At 43.9% G+C, this 18,086-nt stretch overlaps 1 protein-coding gene across 3 annotated transcripts in view; it reads right to left on the bottom strand.

Moving 5' to 3' along the window:
• The window catches only part of FBXO15 (F-box protein 15), a 93,840-nt gene that overhangs the window by 61,616 nt on the left and 14,138 nt on the right, over positions 1–18,086 (bottom strand). For 2 of the 3 annotated variants that reach the window (XM_081078968.1, XM_081078971.1), the window contains exons 2-3: positions 2,419–2,642; positions 672–810 (exon numbers count right to left, since the gene is read on the bottom strand). The gene's annotated coding sequence lies outside the window, so the exon portion shown is untranslated. The remainder of the gene's footprint in view (positions 1–671; positions 811–2,418; positions 2,643–18,086) is intronic. The other variant, XM_081078969.1, reaches the window with a different exon arrangement.

The following is an 18,086-nucleotide window of genomic DNA, read 5'->3' as shown; positions in this document are numbered from 1 at the left end:
TACTTCACTTCTCTATAAAATGGGATCCTAACAGTACCAATTTCGTAATTTCTTCTGAGGCTTAATTACATGTAATGTGCTTAGGAGACAAAATACCTACAGAGTAACACATCAAGAAGCATCAAGAACTTCATTAAAAACAACATTCTACAGAGGGAGGAAAAAAAACTTGAATAAAGGAAAAAGGCATACTCTATTCTTGGAGTAAAATATTAATTCCTTATGTGGGTCATTTTCCTGTGTCTGCACCATTCAATCCACTAAGCGCCCACTGTAGTTTGTAATGGTTTTCCCAAGTCACGGGATGAATTGGGAACATCCACCATTGTCTGTAACTGTTTGAGCAGCTTCCGCCTTCCCTGAATTTCCTGTGTGTGCTAGCTTTGTCTCTCTCAGTAGGCTATGTTTTTACTGGGGACAACACCTTAGGGATTTGATAAACACACAATCATGAGATCGCGATCTCTCTGAGACGCTACACAGGGTTGTACTTCAACTTCTCTTTCTCCGGAACTCAGACGTGACTGTCCTAACCAGTTATGCTTCTCAGGGGTCTGCTCCCATCTGTTCACATGTCATCTCTGGTCATGTAATAAAACCCAGGACACAGAAGGTAACTCCGTTTCTGAAGGATATTTAACCTGCTGCAGAGGTAAATTATTTGACTGTACCTGGTGAGAGCAAAGAAAGTCGCCCCGAGCACAGCTTTCGTCAGGTTCCCTGTGTCCTGAGGGGAAGTAGGAAGCTGAGGGCCAGACACGGTTTCCAAGCCACTTTTCATCCAGCTGAGCCTTCTCCGTGCTCCAGGCACTGGGGAAAGAAAGGGGAAAAGAGAGTAGATTATAACTAACAAAGTACTCCAAAAAATCTCAGCTTCTGCAGAGCTGTCTCTTTTTTCCCTGAAAAGCATAAAAGCACAGATCTTATTCCACAATTACGGTGCTCTGTAATATGGCTGATCAGATGTCAGGAGCCTGGTTTAGAAACCACCACAGGGACTCCACAGTAGATGGTGGCCAGTCACCCATCTGCTCAAGGTTAAAACTATAGTGAATTTCTTGAGTTCAAAAAAGTAATCCAGGTCTTTTTTTTTTTTTTTTTTTTACTTAGACGTTCATCATTTATATCCCTCACACTGTGAACCCCCCTCCCCCCATCCACTATCCCTCCGACCTCGCACCGAGCCATCACGTTTTATATATAAAATTATAGCTGGCATTCATTATTGTTTAGCTTCTGGTGTACAGTGCCATGGTCAGGCATCCACAGTAATCGGGTCTTTGTCCACCCAAACTAACACCTTTTTATGATGTTACCATGAAGTCCTCATGACATAATCACCAGAGGGAAAGCTCGCACATGATTTTTCTGCCTACCTGCAATGGACTTCAGAAATACCCTTTGGCTATTTATGGAAATGATGACATTATGAAGTCGTATTCATGGGAACCAGCAGTACATTATAATTCATAGGAGACCAGCCTTCAGAGTTGAACGTATTTGCAGAAGGAGAAAGAAGATTGAATTGTTCAATGTGCTTGAACGTTTTAGCTTTATTAGATTCTGTCTTTTGGTCAAAATAATTTACATAGCAAAAAGGAAATAAATCCTTGGCTCAGAAGCATTTTTAATATGCCATTCAAATACCTAGTTTGAAATTATATTGAGCAGAACTATTTGGAAAAGTATTGAAGCTATTTCCTCTGTCCATTTTAAAACCTTGTCAGGAGCTAAGATCTGGAATTATCACTGAAAAGGAGAAATGGTTTCTTTATGCTACGAAATCTTTTCTCACACACTGCACTCCATATATAACCTAATTTTTTTTAATCGCTACTATCTCCCACTGCCCTTGTTCATTATTAGGATTTTAGTTGCAAGAATCCTGTTTTGCCCTGCCCTGTGATTGCTTTCACGTGTGAGAGGACATCAGCTGCCCAGAAGAGAAGCACCAGGAGTGGCGGAGGTGAGATCCCAGTGGACTGGGGGAGGTGAGGTCCCATCCCACTGGAGGAAGTAAGGTCCCATCTCACTGGGGAGGTGAGGTCCCATCTGACTAGGGAGGTGAGGTCCCATCTCAGTGGAGAGGTGAGGTCTCATCCCACTGGGGGAGGTGAGGTCCCATCTGACTAGGGAGGTGAGGTCCCATCTCAGTGGGGGAGGTAGGGTCCCATCTCACCGGGGAGGGGAGGTCCCATCCCACTGGAGGAAGTAGGGTCCCATCTCAATGGGGAAGGGAGGTCCCATCTGACTAGGGAGGTGAGGTCCAATCTCAGTGGAGAGGTGAGGTCTCATCCCACTGGGGGAGGTGAGGTCCCATCCCACTGGAGGAAGTAAGGTCCCATCTCACTGGGGAGGTGAGGTCCCTTCTGACTAGGGAGGTGAGGTCCCATCTCACTGGGGAAGTGAGGTTCCTACCTCTCAGGGGGAGGTGAAGTTCCCATCTCACTGAGGAGGTGAGGTTCTCACTCAGTGTGTTGGAAGAGACCATGAGTCGAGCCATCCAGCTGGCTGGATAAAGAAGATGCTCCTCCGTGAGGCTTTTCTATGTGTGGCTGCAGACATGTTGTAGAAATCAATGATCAAATAACCTACATTTCCACTCTTTAGAAAAAGAAGTCTTCTGAGAAATCTTGATAATACTGCAAAAATCAAAATAGAATTAACTATGATTTGAAAATTATTAAACTTCTTATGGTCAAGTAGTTAAGGGTACAGGTTGAGTGCTAGATAAACCCAGGAATGAAACCCGTGTTCTGCCACTGACTGGTGGAGTGACGTGGATTATTTTACTTAATCTCTCTGAGTCTCAATTCCTTCCCAGGTGACATGGGGACCAAGAAATGTGAGGGTCAAAGGCAAACATGCATATCCTACTGAGCATGAGTCTGGAATACAGGAAGTTTATAATCTGCAATTACTACTTCTGTCTACGCACCTTTGCTCAAAAATAACTGTTCACATTGACTGAGATAGATGTTTTGGAATTAAATGCCACATTTTTTTTACACAGTGGAAATATGTGACCACAAAAATTCAATTTTGCTTTTCAGGGACAGATTAATCCATGTAACCAAGTATGCAGTGTCAAAATGCCATATATATACATGAAATCTCCTCACAGATGCCCGAGTCGACTTTCTAACCACCAAGTCTCACTAAAGGAAAACAGAATTCTTTGCAGAAATGAATGGTTCCCGGCTTGGGGCAGGCAAGGTATGAGATAAGTCTAAAACATCTTATGCCAAAACACAAGAAACTGCCAAAGAATAACAGGGACATATCAAAAGAACACAGAAGCCAGCTTGAAGGGCCAAATCAGGGACAGTCTGCACATCAAAGTGAATAACAATAAAGCAAAACCAACTGAATAAAATAGGAAACCCATACTGATAGGAACAAAGAAATTGAAAGTTTCAGAAGGAATGGGACTTTTACATAGTCTCATAGTACCTCCCCACAAAACTCAGTATATATTAATCGCACAGCGGGGGGAGTAACTTTGTGGGGGAGAAACCGACAGATCGATCGTACCTTCATCACGTGGCTTCAGTGTCAGCAATGGGGCAAATGGAAGGAGGCAGTGAGGACACATCACTACTTGTGTGACGTTCCTGCCACAGATGTATAACATTAGACATGTCCAGATTCAGGGATATTCTACTAAATAACTGGCCTGTGATGTTCAAAAGTATCAAGGACGTAAAAGTCAAGAAAATAAACACCCTGAGGAACTGTACCAGGCTGCAAGAGAAGAAACAAGACAGCCAAATGCAACACGTGATCCTAGACTGTTTCATTATAACAAGCAGTATTGGAACAACAGGCAGAACTTAAAAGGAGTCTGAGAATTAGATGGTGGTAATGAGTCTGTGTTCATTTCCTGATTCTGGTGGCTGTTGTATGGGGGTTGTGTTTGGTGGTTGTGAGGATGTAATAATTTTCTTGTGCTGCCATAGCAAAGTGCCACAGACTGAATGGCTTAAACAACAAAAATTTAATTTCCCATAGTCCTTGAGACTGGAAGTCTGAGATCACGGTGCCATCAGAGCTGGTTCCTTCTGAGGCCTCCCTCCTTGGCTTATAGAATACCGTCTTCTTCCAATGTCTTCACATAGTCTTCCTTATGTAAAATAATCTCCTCTTCTTACAGGGACACCAGTCTTATTGGACCAAGGTTGCCCCGCAATATGACTTCATTTCAACTTAATTACATCTTTCAAGACCCCATCTCCAAATACAGTCACTTTCTGAGGTCCTGGGAGCTGAGACTCCGACATATGAATTTTGAGGGGATACAGTTCAACCCATAAAAGCAGGAGAATATCCTTGTTTGTAGGAAATATGCACAACAAAATATGAATGCAATGTGACATCATGCCAGCTGCTTATTCTCATAATGTAAGAAAGACAAAAGAGTTCTTCGTACTCCACTCACTTGCAACTTTTCTGTAGATTTGGAAACTGTTTCAAAAACTTGTTAAAGAAAAATAGTCAGTGAGAGGCACTTAAAATTTTGTTAATAGGTAGGTGAGTCTGCCAGAATGAACTAAACGATGCCATAGCACTTTGAAATCTCTCAATTTATTCGAGCTATTTTTTATTCTTCCTATCCTTTTACCAAGATAAATGTTGCACTAAGCACAGCATTCTTGAGATAAGCCATGATCAAATGTTAGCATGAATTCTGAATATTCTGAAAGAAAATTATCCTGGAAAGTATAAAATATTTACAGCCCGCTCACTGTCTGTTCTGCCTCACATGAGGACAATTCTCATCTGTACACAAATGCTCTTTAGCATTTGGGAACAGATGGTGGAGAGTAATAAAAAAATTGAAAACTGGGAAGGCAGGAATGGGAGCATGATGCCCAGCAGAGGGAAGCCATCTTCCATGCGGAGCAAATGTGTTTCTGTTCTTGAGATAAAGAACCTGAACTGGTGTTGCAGCTTTAGGCCTCCAGACTGTCCGTTACTCCTCTGAATTTTATATCAATCTCCCATTTCCTAAAGATGTGCTCTGACAGAGGGAAGGTGCCTGACTACATGCTAACGTTATCATTCCCTGGGGCCTCTGCACAGGGAGATGACATCGAGGCATCATTAATTCCCTCACCTCTGGACAGTGACGTTAATGAAGAAACCACAGGTGCCTTCCCTGGTTATGAGTAGTCCGTGCAAAATGCCGTCACCTTCTTCACTCACCTTTGTTCTAGGAATTGCCAGCAGCCCCCACACCATGACCTACTCCCTCTTCCTTTCTTGGATCCATGGGACCTAATCACGATATTGTACTCTTACTCAAAATATGCAATCATGAGACTCCACCATCACACACTAAGCTATCTTTAGGAATTCATTGATTCATTCATCTCAGCAAGACTATGAAACCAGAGCACATCCGTACTTCACAAATAGATATGGACCTAGAAAAATAACCACAGACATGCACCCATATACTAACATTCTCTGACTTTTTAAGACCAATAAAACTCAAACATGCCCTATTATATTCACCCTACCTTTGGGTGCATTTGATAGTAACTTATCCTTTCTGAGCAACCTTACAAATTTGCAGACTTTCACAAATTCATCTTATTTGAATTAAGGGCGTCATTGTCTTTTTTATGCTAAAATTGTTGTAATTAAATTAGCAAAAAGCCCTTTGTGCTAGTTTCTTTGTCCTGAGAACTCCAAATATGGAATATATCACCTTTCTAGGAGCACTGGTTGGAGGGAGTAATGTTAGAGATTATCACCGGAGCTGTGGAAGTTGGGTGAGTGAAAGCAATGCTTCTGCTGCCCTTATTGGGCCACTTCTCATAATGAAATGAGGAAATACTTATTTTCAAGGTCATAATTTTAAATTAAGTTTAATTTAATTCAACCGATTAAAATTGAATTTAAGTTAGTTTAAATACTTTAAAATTTTAAAGCTTTTTCTAAGTTTCTGTCTTATTTCCTCTAATACTTATATATTTTAACTTTTAATTCTTTTTCCAAAATGGTAACCATATCTCCTTCTCTTCGATATGTTCCACATTATTAGTTACCATTCTGTAGCCAGTTTATTGACATCTCCATTCATGAAGCTAATCATACTTGTGTTTGAGGAAATCAAATCTTAAACTGAAGTACTAGGGCTCAGAGTGTGAAATAAAAGGGTCCAAGCCAATGGGAAGGGAGGTGTCTTAGAAGAACAGGTCTTCCCCATTTACCTAAGTCCCCCCGACCCCTACTACGGAGCCAGTGACTCTGGCCATCATCACAGAAGGAGGCTCAGGATTCTCCCTGGAAAGTACCAACCTGAGGACTTCTCAGCCCATCATCCCAACTCAGTGAGACAAATCCCCAAGCTATTCTCTGTCTTACAGAAAATTAGCAGAGCAAGATTCTTTCCTTTGCTTTCCAGAAAGCCAATGTAGCAGGTTTCACCGTTCATGTATTTTAATGAAGGGAAATAGCTTTTAAGTTTGTCACGCCTTCATAAAGCTAGTGCACATTATATTCACTAGGAGTGTTTTGGAAGACCTTTTTCAAGTTCCCTCATTACTCTTTAACACATACCTGTATGGAATTGAGCTCTGATTCTTAGAAAAACAGGAGGGGGGAAAAAAAACCCTCTTCTGCAGGTGTGACCACTGACAGACTTGGAAGGTCAATGTGATTTCTTTTATTTACGTCTTCTACTTACTGTTCTTCTCTGAAGAAATACAAATGTGCCAATTAGGCAGAGTGAATTGCAACGCAGGTCTCCTGTCTTCACCAAACATTTCAACTTAGTTTCTTTTAAAAAGCAAAACCCCTGACTGAACTTTGTGATACCATATATACCACAGAACAATATTAATAATCATACAGAGGCATGATGAACTGATTTTCAAAGTGCTCATAGCACAAAAAGGTAGAGGATGCAGGTCTGATCACTTGCATTAACTGATGTCATTCCAGGTGGAACTGGGGCCTCACCTTCTGCCGAATGCCTCAGAACACTCCGGAAGTTCTGGAGGATTGTCACACAGGATTACTTTCAGTTCCCTTCAAGAAGGACAATCTGGTGATTTATATCAAAATCCCGAACAACATGTTTGTTTTATAGCCTAGCTGCTCCTCCTCTGTACATTTATGTTAAAAAAAAAATAATTCAGAGGTTTTCTAAACCCCAGACTTGTCGAGTTGACAATAACTGCTGTTAAAATTTAGAAACATGTTGCATATTATTACAATGTCACCATTTCAAAGATAAAATACTTCCCAGATATCAGAAAATAAAACTTAGAATCAGAAAAAAAAACTGAAAGATATTAGAGACAAAAGGGAAAAGATGCTATTATTGAATAAATATTTGGGGATGATGAAATGTCAGGAAAAGCATATGTCACATAATTCTCACAATAACAGAGAATGAGGTTGAATGTATTACCACCATCTACTTCCTTGTCCACTGTAATTGATAAATTTCCTGAAATATTCAAAAGGGAAAACAAACAAAAATACTTTAAGCCAGTTATTTTATCCTGGAGACTTTGAGGTCCTAATTATTTTGATTAATTTTTTTTAAACTTCTAATTGGGCTCAGTAATTTGATTTATATAATTTACACAGAATGGTTTTATGTTTTTTTAAATTGTTGTTGTTGGGGGAAAATCGCATTTCAAATTTCCTAATTCTCACAAATGCGCTTTGTGGGCCATGAGTGACCAGGGCTGACCTATGCTAGCTGGAGTGGCTTCTTGGGTGTTCTCATAGATTTCTAAGGCTACACTACTGCCTAATTTATCTTTTAACAGGCATAAAAAAAAATAAATGGAAAGCTTTATTTGCCTTAGCTTTTCACAAAAAGAAAAAATCTCAACCCAAGAAAACACAACAGATGTTCACTGATGAATATCATGGATCCACATCGGGCAGGGTATTTGATGTCAACTCCAAAAGTAATAAAAATGAAAAAAAGCAGAGTGGCATTTCCAAAGCATTTCATTTTTCAGCAACTTTGATTCTCCTGCTGCCTTGGTAAAGGATAGATGAGGGTCTAGAACAAGGATCCCCAAATTGGTTGTGGGCACGGCGGTGGGAGAACAATAGAGCAGACAGCACTAAAGCATGAAGATTACAGAAAGACACACAGTGTCAGAAAGGCTTCCGCTCAGAGCCCTGCCCCGTCAGCCACCCATCTCACAACATATCATCACCCTGAGCGGTTCTGCACAAAAGCAAGCGCTAGGTCTTCTTTCTCTTTCTTGAGTCTATGCACTGGCTTTTCTCTTGACTGTTGTTGGGGATTCTTCCACATAAGTACCTCTGGAGCTGTTTCTTTCTGGTCACCCACTGCATAAGAGGCCTTTGTATAGTGCAACGCACATATCTTCTAGTCCTCAGCGGAGGTCCTTGCCAGCCCTCTGCTGTTCAAACAAAGCTGTACTGTTTTAGCTTTGATGTCTCCCCAGCTGGGGAGTCCAAGCCTCTCTTCTCAACCCCACACACCAGTCGCTACTTCTCCAAGGAACGCTGGAGACCAGGAGGCATGGCTGCCCTCTGTGCTGCCATCTTATGGCTGAGAGTCTCCCGGGAGCTTGTTCCGACTCCCTCCACTCCCTGCTTCCTCCCACAGCTGAAAACTGCCATTATTTTAATGATATGAAAAATGGTAAGAGAAAATGATCATGTTCTTCAAAATACAAAGGATTCCTTCCTTTGGGGGATCTTTCTGTGGCTCTTTCGCTATCTCCATTCTTTTCTTCCTAAATGGGTATCCGTCGGAGTTGTGTGGCACCCTGACTCCTGCCCAGTGGTGGGAGACTGTCAGACGCCATCAGATGTCAGCTTTCTCCTATGGGACAAAATGGAGCGAAGCCTGTGACCCTTTCCATAACTCAGACCAAAGTGGGGCACAAACCAGACACAGACACACATTCTGCACACACAGAATGGAGATAAGAGAAAAAGAGGGACACTGTTTTCAAGAATATCGTTTTCAAAGAAATACCTCACAGTCCAACAGGACAGGGATCTGCATAGCAGCAGATAAGGAACAGAACAGGGAGAGGCAAAGTCCTGTGTGACTAGAATGGAAGCACTGTTCCAATGACACACCCGTCCTACGTAGCCAGTCAGTCCCCAGAGGTTCTGAGAAGGACAAGAAATTCAGTCACACGGGCTCTAGAGAGTTCCAGGGAGATCTGGGCAGGGGATGGGTTGGAGACAGTTGGTGACTGTTCTTACATACTGGGGTGAGAACTTACATTTTATTCTCTGGGAAATGGAGGAGTTGTTAGCACTATAAATACAATTTTTAATTTATTTTAGGGAGGTTACTAGTGTTCAGCTGGGACCTTTAAGTGATCTAAAAATGCAACCTTCTTTCTTATAAAAGCAAGACATACAGGCACACTCAAATATTTGGAACAGCCCCACTGTCAGGGAAAATTCTTTGATGTCAAGTCAGGGCTTTGTTTTGTGACGAACATTTCAATTGCTTCATGTCTTGCTACAACTATAAAGTATAGTTGTTTCTTCATGCTTATCAGTTTTGTCCACTGTAAATTATTTGTCACCCTTGTAGCACAGGGTTGTTGTAACCTTGTGTTCGTGGTGAAAGGCGTTTGCCAGGTACCAGAAACACCTGCCTCGGTGTTTACAGACAGAGAGCTAAAGGACCCACCCTTCCCCAACCACGAAAGCTTCATTCTCACGGCACCCGCTTAGACCATACGCCCCCCTGAACCACTGTGGCTGGGAAAGCACTGTGCAGAATGGTTTAGGGAGGCGTTCTTGTTCATCCCTGAACCAGTAACTGTGTGGAGCCTGCCCACAACCAGAGCTGGGTTTGGGTCTCTATAAGCTCAAACCGCATGGTTACTAAGTTATGGGGAGCGTGACATGGATCTTAGGGAGGCAACCACAATTTGCCAATTTCCCCATCTAGTTAGTTTTCCACTGTGTATTGGGAATACATGTGGCACGAGGAGTCTACGTTCTTTTATCCTGCCTATGCAGGCTACCATAAGAGAGCATACAGAGACTGGTGTGGTATTTGTAGTGGGTTGGTGTCCTCTAAAAGTTCATGTCCACCCAGAACCTCTTATTCAAAAATAAGATCTTCACAGATGTGATTAGTTAGGCTGAGATCATACTGGATTAGGGTGGGTCCTAAATCAAACATGACTGGTGTCCTTATAAGAAGAGGAAAGGGCACAAAGACACAGAAATAGCCAAGGAGCACGTGGAACCACCAGAAGTTGGAAGAGGCCAGGAAGGACTGTCCCCGAGAAACGTCAGAGGAAACACGCCCTCATTCCACACTCCTGGCCTCCATAGCTGGGAGCAAATAAATATCCATTGTTTTAAGCCACCAAGTTGAATAAATATTAAATAAAGAATAATACACAGATTGAATGAAGAGTGGGAAAAGCTTTCCTTCCAAAAAGATTTGGAAATGGCACATAAATATTAACGTAATGGGAGTGGCTGAGACTACTGAGGGAAATGGTAGCATGAAAAGAGGACAAAGACTAAAAAAGAACAGGCTAAGGGAGTGCTGTAAATAATTAGCATCATATACTTAATGACTTGGAGCGTCTGCCTAGATTCAGGAAATGCCAGCTTGAACTGCCCAATGTGAAGCAGAAGGTTTCTTTCCTAGTATATAATCTGGCACGACCTGTCTCACATGTGGAATAACTTTTTGTTCTTGTTTCTAGTTCATCACTTTCATTTAACTCTCTACAATAAATCTAACTCCCCACTTTGAAACAAAAAGGAATAAATCAATTTCTTAGCATCACTACACCTGAGCTTTACAGTGACTATTTGAAATTTGGTCAAGTCAAGCAAAAATGTAGAACGGTGTCCGTAAGAGAAGCCATTTTCCATCCGCTACTGAGACAGCTCTCATAACATGCCCTAGGGTTTGGACAATGATCTCACTCGCTGGGGTCCACTGGTGAATTTTGAAAGCATACATACTTGGAATCCAAGATGAAGAATGTATCTGATTGCTGCTGTCAGGTCCCTCCCCACTTTGTGTGTACAACGTGTGTGTGCAGGTGTGTGCATGTGTGTATTTGTTTCCACTTTGTTCACTAAAAACTGTGGTGGACAATATTAGTACCTACCCATACACCCTCACTGTCACCAATTTAGTGTCATTACCTAGTATTAACTGCCTGCACCTGTAAATGTTGGCAAATCACAGGTAACAGGTTCTGAGTCCCACCCCAGAACCTTCCTGCCACTTGGAAACCGGATTCATTTTCTATGGCTGCCAGAACAAATTGTCAAAAACTTAATGACTTAAAATAACACAAACGTATTACTTTACAGTTCTGTGGGTCATTAATCCAACATGGGTCTCACCAGGTTAAAATCAAGGTGTCAGCAGGGACACAATCCTTTCTTCAGGCTCTCAAAGAGGATCTGTTTCCTTGCTCATTTGGGTTGTAGGCAAATTGAGTTCTTAGTGGTTGTAGGACTAAGGTGTCATGCGGGCGGCCTGTGGGGTCTCTGGTCCCGCTCCCCACATAAGAACGCAGGATGTGGTGAGGCCAAAAAGGAACACCCACGGAGCCATAGGTAGGGGAGTCATAACACTATAGTCTCGCTGGAGGCTGGGTTGGAGACACAGGAAGCAGGAGCCACACGATCCACAACCTGCCGTCCACTTACGTCTGCCAACCCACCACACTTGCTAGCTGCAATTCGCCGTGTTAACTGCAATCCACTCTTGCTAGCTCAGCCACCATCTTCTTGGTAGCCCCCATTTTCTGCTAGCGTAGCCACAGCAGTTATATTAGTGGCCAGTGGCTCACTGGTTACAGCTGACGGCCAACTAGCCACAGCTGATGGCCATCCAATCCCAGTTGATGGCCATTACTACCTGGGCCAGCACCTTTCCACGTGAGGCCAAGAGCCTGGAAACTGCACTCCTGGCTCTGTCCCCACATAAGGTCACCGTTTTCTTGCTAGCTATCTTGTGGGGGCCATTCTCAGCTTCTAGGGGTGACTCCCACTCCTCAGCTCCTGGTCCCCTTCTTCCATCTTCAAACGCCTTGCACACTGTGACTCGCTCCTCTGTCTGACCCAGCCAGGAGTGAACCTCTGTTTTAAGGGGTCACATGACGAGGTGAGTGATGAACTTGGCCCCGTGTCAGGCACCTAGTAAGTAGGAGCATCTGGTTTAAAACCCAGGAATTTCAGCTACTGAGGCTGGGTCTTCACCACTCAGAGACACTCTTTTCCTAACAAAACTCATTTTGAACAAAGAGAAAACACCGCCTTGACGAGTGGCACTGGAAACTGAGGTGAAAAGGAAAACCAGCACTACTGAGCCTACATTTACCTAAAATGTTGATATTGTGTTCATCATGGATATTTTGTATTAATTTTTATTTTAAAAAATATATCTTAAATTGTTTATTTATCTTGATTACTGTGTTTTTGGCACACACACACCCTTCCCGCCCTCCCCTGCCAAAGTGTGTGCCACACTCTCCTCACCACCCTCTCAGAGCCCTGAGAGAACACATCGCTGATTGCCCTTTACTCAAATCTACGGATACAAACAAATTCCCCAGATTATAAGCTGCTTAAAGGAACAAAATGATTCCACATGACAGAAAATGAAAAATGGAACCAAAAACTATTCATAACATTCTGAAACGTATGATGTAATAAATCAGGAGAAGAGGGCACTGATTTGTGTTTCCCCAGCACCTAGGGTTTTGAGGTCTTTACTTTGTAAAGGAATAGTGTGGGGACAGAGTCCCAAAGAGCAGTTTCCAGGCTCTCAGCCTCACGTGGAAAGGTGCTGGCTCGGGTAGTAGATGGCCGTCAGCTGTGGCTGGGTGGCCGTCAGCTGTAACCAGTTAGCCATTAGCCACTAATATAACTGCTGTGGCTACACTAGGGGGTTGGCTGGTTGGCAGAGAAGTGGACAGCAGGTTGCAGGTCGTGTGGAGCCTGCTTCCTGAGTCTCAAACCCTGCCTCCAGCGAGACTATAGTGGTGTGACTCCCCTACCTATGGGTCCGTGGGTGTTCCTTTTTGGCCTCACCATGTCCTGCGTTCTTATGTGGGGAGCAGGAGCTGAGACCCCGCCTGACAAATAGAGTTAAGGATCCTATGACAATAGGCCAAGTTACTGTTTGAGTTAATCACACTGTTGCTGCCTCAAGCATTTGTCTTGTGCCATTGTACTGGTCTATCTCAAACAGAGAGTTTCTGCTGGTGAGCAGCCATCTTGAGAGGAGTTCTGTTTCCTTAGCCTGAAACCAATGCTTTAACCCTTTGGGGCCACTAGAGGGCCACTGACATCCACTATAAGGAGTTTCATATTCATGGAATTTAATAAATTGGAAATTATTTACTCTATAAAGGCATTCTTTAAGACAGTTGTTTCTTTGGGATAGTCTTTTAAAGATATCCATTTCTTTAGTATTCATATTATATAGTGTTCATTTAAATTTTAAGATCCCCTCGTACCTCCAATTAAACAAAAGTTATTTGCATAGCCTCCGTGTATTCAACAAATAATTAAATGCCGCAGCCTGCATTCTGTAAGATTCTGCACTAGACAGTGAGGCCACAAATTAAGAAAGGCTCAATCCCTGTCTCCAAGAATAGACGAATTAGAAGCATAACTAATTCGTTACAATGGATGGTAAGGGTCAGAGTAGACCTCTGCACAGGAAAAGGTAGGGCTGGCGAGACAGTAACCCACTAATGTCGTGGAACCCTAACGAAAAAGGACCAGTACGTAAGGCAGCATGCATTTGCTATGGAAAGGGATGCAATCTAGCCACTCTTCCAGGTTTAAAGTCTGAAGTCATTCCCACACTCTCCCAAACAAAAGATTTTGTCCACCATTGGAGTTTTCAGAGAAAACGAACAAACAGGGGGACTCCCTAAGCCCTGACTGCATCAGAAACCTAACGTGACCTACCGAACCCCATCGTGAGGTTTTACCCCCACAAGAAACTTCACTTTTTAAAACGCTTTAAAAAATATTTTTAATTTTAGAAGAAGAGGTAAAAGCAAAATGCATTTTCTCCAAAAGCCGTGCCTTCTTGCCTGGTCAGGGACTCCCCTCCGCTCACTCTTTGAGAAGTCAGAGCCATTGGTAATAGGCCTGGCTGTCACCATGTTTCCCACTGAGTGAAGTAGGACATATTTTCTCTTCTGTTTTGCATAAGGGCAGCTGAAGGGGCCATTGAACAAATGGGGGCACAATGGGAGCTGGAAGCTCTTGCCACTCCAGAGGTCTGAGTGCCACCCTTTGTCCCACTTTCCTGTGGCTCGGGCTTCCAGCCAGCTCAGGTCAGAGAGCGGTCAAGGCTGCTGCAGGCCTTCATTCAGCGCCCTCTGTCCCCAGGAGCTCCCTGGGCTGTAAACTGGGGACAGAAGTCAACAGGATGCATAGATAGAAACCAACCTGAAAAAGCAAAGTCTTGGTCTCAGCAGTCACAGCTTGACCACTGGGGATTCGCAGGCAGAGGGAGAGACGAGTGAGCCAGCCCCTGGGAGGGTGTAAGCAGGTATCATGCTAAGGAACGCCGAGGGAGCGCAGAGGGACAGACAGCCATGGAGGGACAGACAGCCATCCAGAACACCACAGTTTGGGCTCCTGGAGCAAATGTTGCTAAGCTTTCAGCCAGGAAGGGCCCATGGGCAGAATACGGGCTGTTTACGGAGCTCTGAGCCAAAGAGGATGACCAGGTAGAGAGGGGAAACGGTGAATAAGGGTGCCCCTGAAGGGCGGCTGCCTAGATGGCACCATCCAGCGAGGGAGTGACCTCCAGGCCCTACATACTGGCACCGAAACCCCAGGGTCCTAGGGAGCAGGGCCTGAAAATACACCTAAAAATTGTATCAGTTATGTGTGGTGTGCAAAGAATAAATGGCTTTGCAACAGTTGGCATAACTGGACAAGAGACATATGTTCTGGTATAATGATCTTGTTTCATGACAATCACGTTTTGTGCCAGCGGGCCCTAGGCTCTCACACTTCCTCTACCGGCTGGCTGTGTAGGAGGTAATAAGCCCCACTCTGCAAGACAAGAGCGAGGAGAGGGCTCCATGGCAACAGTTGAGATTCAGCCAATGGGAGGGGCTCTGCCACCGCTGTCTGCTCTCAGTCCTGCAGAAGGAGCTTGCACTGCGTGGCCATCAGCCACGTTCTACCCATGGGAGGCCTGATGCTTGCGTGGTCTTCCCTGGGACCTGGGGTCTGGGGCAGGCAGGGGGAGAATGTGCCACTCTGTTCACAAATCTCAAATGCATAGGTCTCTTTATTTTCGTCTGAAGTGCCTGGTGTAAAGAGTACTCAATTTAGCCAAAATCCATGGGGGAAAACAACAAACTTTTTTTTTTAATCTGGGAGAAAGCAAAAAGTGGAAATATGGTGTCTGTAAATTCCTCAGATTACTGGCATAAGGAACAGAAAACGGAGTGGGAAGCTGATCAGAAAATCTCCCCTTCTTGTCGCTTAGAATGAAACTATCGTGCTGGTCACCTTTCTCTGGGAGGCACAGGGTCTGCAGGTCAGAACTCTGAGCATGTGTTTGCTGAAAGGCTTGTTACGTAAGGCAGACAGCTTGCCCTCCTTCGTGTTCCTCTTCTGATTTGCTGTTCTTCGCGTATTCAAAATAAAAGGCTTAGATTCAGTCTCCTTCTGTTCTTCTGTCCCCTCCAACAGCTTCTCTTTCTGTTCCCAGAACTTCAAGTCACCCCGAGGGTCAGCTGGAAAGCCTGGGCGAGCACAGAACAAGGATGCAGTGGGTCCTGTTTCCTCTGCTTGGAAAGCGCCTGGATCCGGAAGCTCCCTCTGCGTATGCGAGCGGATTCTGCAGCATCTTCAGGCAAGGCTGCTGTCACAACCCGCATTCATGCTTGGGTGTCACCTCCTTCCCTTATAAGAACACACAGAGGTGGTTGTGGAGAAACATGTGTGTGTGCTCCAGGGGTAAAGGTGTGCTGCAGGGGTGCGGAAGGGCAGGTGCGAGCCCTCTGCAGTCGGCTGGCCCGTAGGCGGAGGGGCACCGGCTCTAAATGGGACAGAATGGACTTTGTGTGCTGGCTCTGCACCTCTTACAAACTCAAACCTGGAAAATTACTCAACTGCTCTAAACTTGGGCTCACTCAACTGTAAAATGATGGTAACTGTTAAGGGTTAGTTATGTCCACCCAAAAAATGTGTGGATGTGGCCTTATCTGGAAATAGTATTTGCAGATGTAATTAATATGTAAATTAAGACAGGTCTTATTGGATTAGAGTGCACTTTAAATCCGTTGACAGGTGTCCTTATGAGAGGAGGACACATATTGGGACACAAAGGAGCAGGAGGCAGCGACTGGAGTGGTGTGTGCATACGCTGAGAGGCACCAAGGATGGAGATGACACTGGAAGCTGGAGAAAGCAAGGGCGGATCCTCCCCTAGAGCCCTCAGGGCGGGGGTGGCCCTGTGGACACCTGGATTTGGGACATCTGGCCTCCAGAAGTGTCAGTGAATAGAGCTCTGTTATTTTAACCACCCATTGGGTACTTTGTTATGCAGCCTGAGAAACTCATAGTGTAATAAACCTAGTTCACAGGCTACTTGTGGGGATTAAATGAGGTTATATAAGTAAATGCTTCTTAAGTGTTAGATATCATCCCTTTTCTTTCCTCTTGCCAAGGGCTGAGAATATAAATAAACTCAGGGAGGGCTTTCATAGCCCTGCTGTCACCTGAGAACTCAAAGGTGAGAGCTCCTGGGCATTCAGTAATCTGATTTGAAATGTGCAGCCAAATGACACAGAGCTGCCGTCTGTTTCTGCTGACTTCCTGCGCACAGGACAGGTTCTTGGCCTCAGCTGGTGGCTGGAGGCTTCCTCTGGCCCAGGGATCAGCCAGCTTGGCAGGAGAAGCTTGGTGATGATCGCAAAAAAGCTCCAGAGCTGACTATCCTGTTCTGCGATGGCACAGAGACCCAGGCCAGTCGCCCCCCAGGCCTCCAGTGACATGCCTGTAAGACGAGGCACCCCAGCCAGATGACCTCCAAGTCCCCTTCCACGTCTGGCTTCCAAGGCAGTGTGAGTCCAAGATTTTGGGGTCCAAGAACCCAAAAGTCCAGCCCCCAAGGTGGTGGCACCTGACAACTCATGTTATTCCAACAAGAACATCTCAGAGACATTCGAATCATCTGCGTTGTGCCAAGTTTTGAGACAAAAGTGTCCAACTTATTTGAAGATGCAAACATATCCAAATATAAAAGGTACTAGCGAAAGCAAATTAATGTATGAGGGAGCAATTGTAGTTCCTTATAATTGAGCAGTTAAATAATTTATAACAGTGAAAGACTCCCCCAAAGACGGTTTCTCTCGTGAACAAGAGTCATGCAAGTGATGCACTGTTGAATTACTGAAATTCAGACAACAGCCATGTGCTTCTGTAATGGGCACCTCAGCTTCACGGATTTCATTGCTGAAGGGAAAGAGGCCTTATATCGATCTTTTGTTAAACAATAAAGAAGACACCCAAGTAAGTTGAAGTTTGAGATCCCTTTAAGCTTTGAAAAGATTTAATCATATATCAGTCTGAGAAGAATGTTATCCTGCATCTACACACTGGGAAAAAGATCAAGTACATTCTAAGAATGTTTCTAAAAGTAAAGTATTCAAGAAAGATAAGGTTAACATCTCCTCATACATCTTCAGAAAGCAATCAACTCATCTTAAAATGTAATTTAACAGTGGGTGAATATAAAAACATGGTTTTGCAAATGGCAGGACTTCTTTCTCTCCTGGCTAAATAATACATATATATAAATCACATTTTCTTTGTCCATTCATCCATGGACAGTTGCTTAGGTTGTTTCCATATCTTGATTATTGTGAATAAATACTGCAGTGAACACGGGGCTGCAGTCATCTCTTCCATATCCTGATTTCATTTCCTTTGGATAAATACCCAGAAGTGGATCTTACGATAATTCTATTTTTAATTTTTTGAGGACCCTCCATATTGTTTTCCATAGCGGCTGCACCAATTCACATTGCCACCAACAGTGCACAAGGGTTCCCTTTCTCCACATCCTCGCCAACACGTGTCAT

This window comes from Rhinolophus hipposideros (assembly GCF_964194185.1).
Source record: "Rhinolophus hipposideros genome assembly, chromosome: 17".
Taxonomy (NCBI): Eukaryota; Metazoa; Chordata; class Mammalia; order Chiroptera; family Rhinolophidae; genus Rhinolophus; species Rhinolophus hipposideros.
This window is presented reverse-complemented; position numbering and strand designations above follow the sequence as displayed.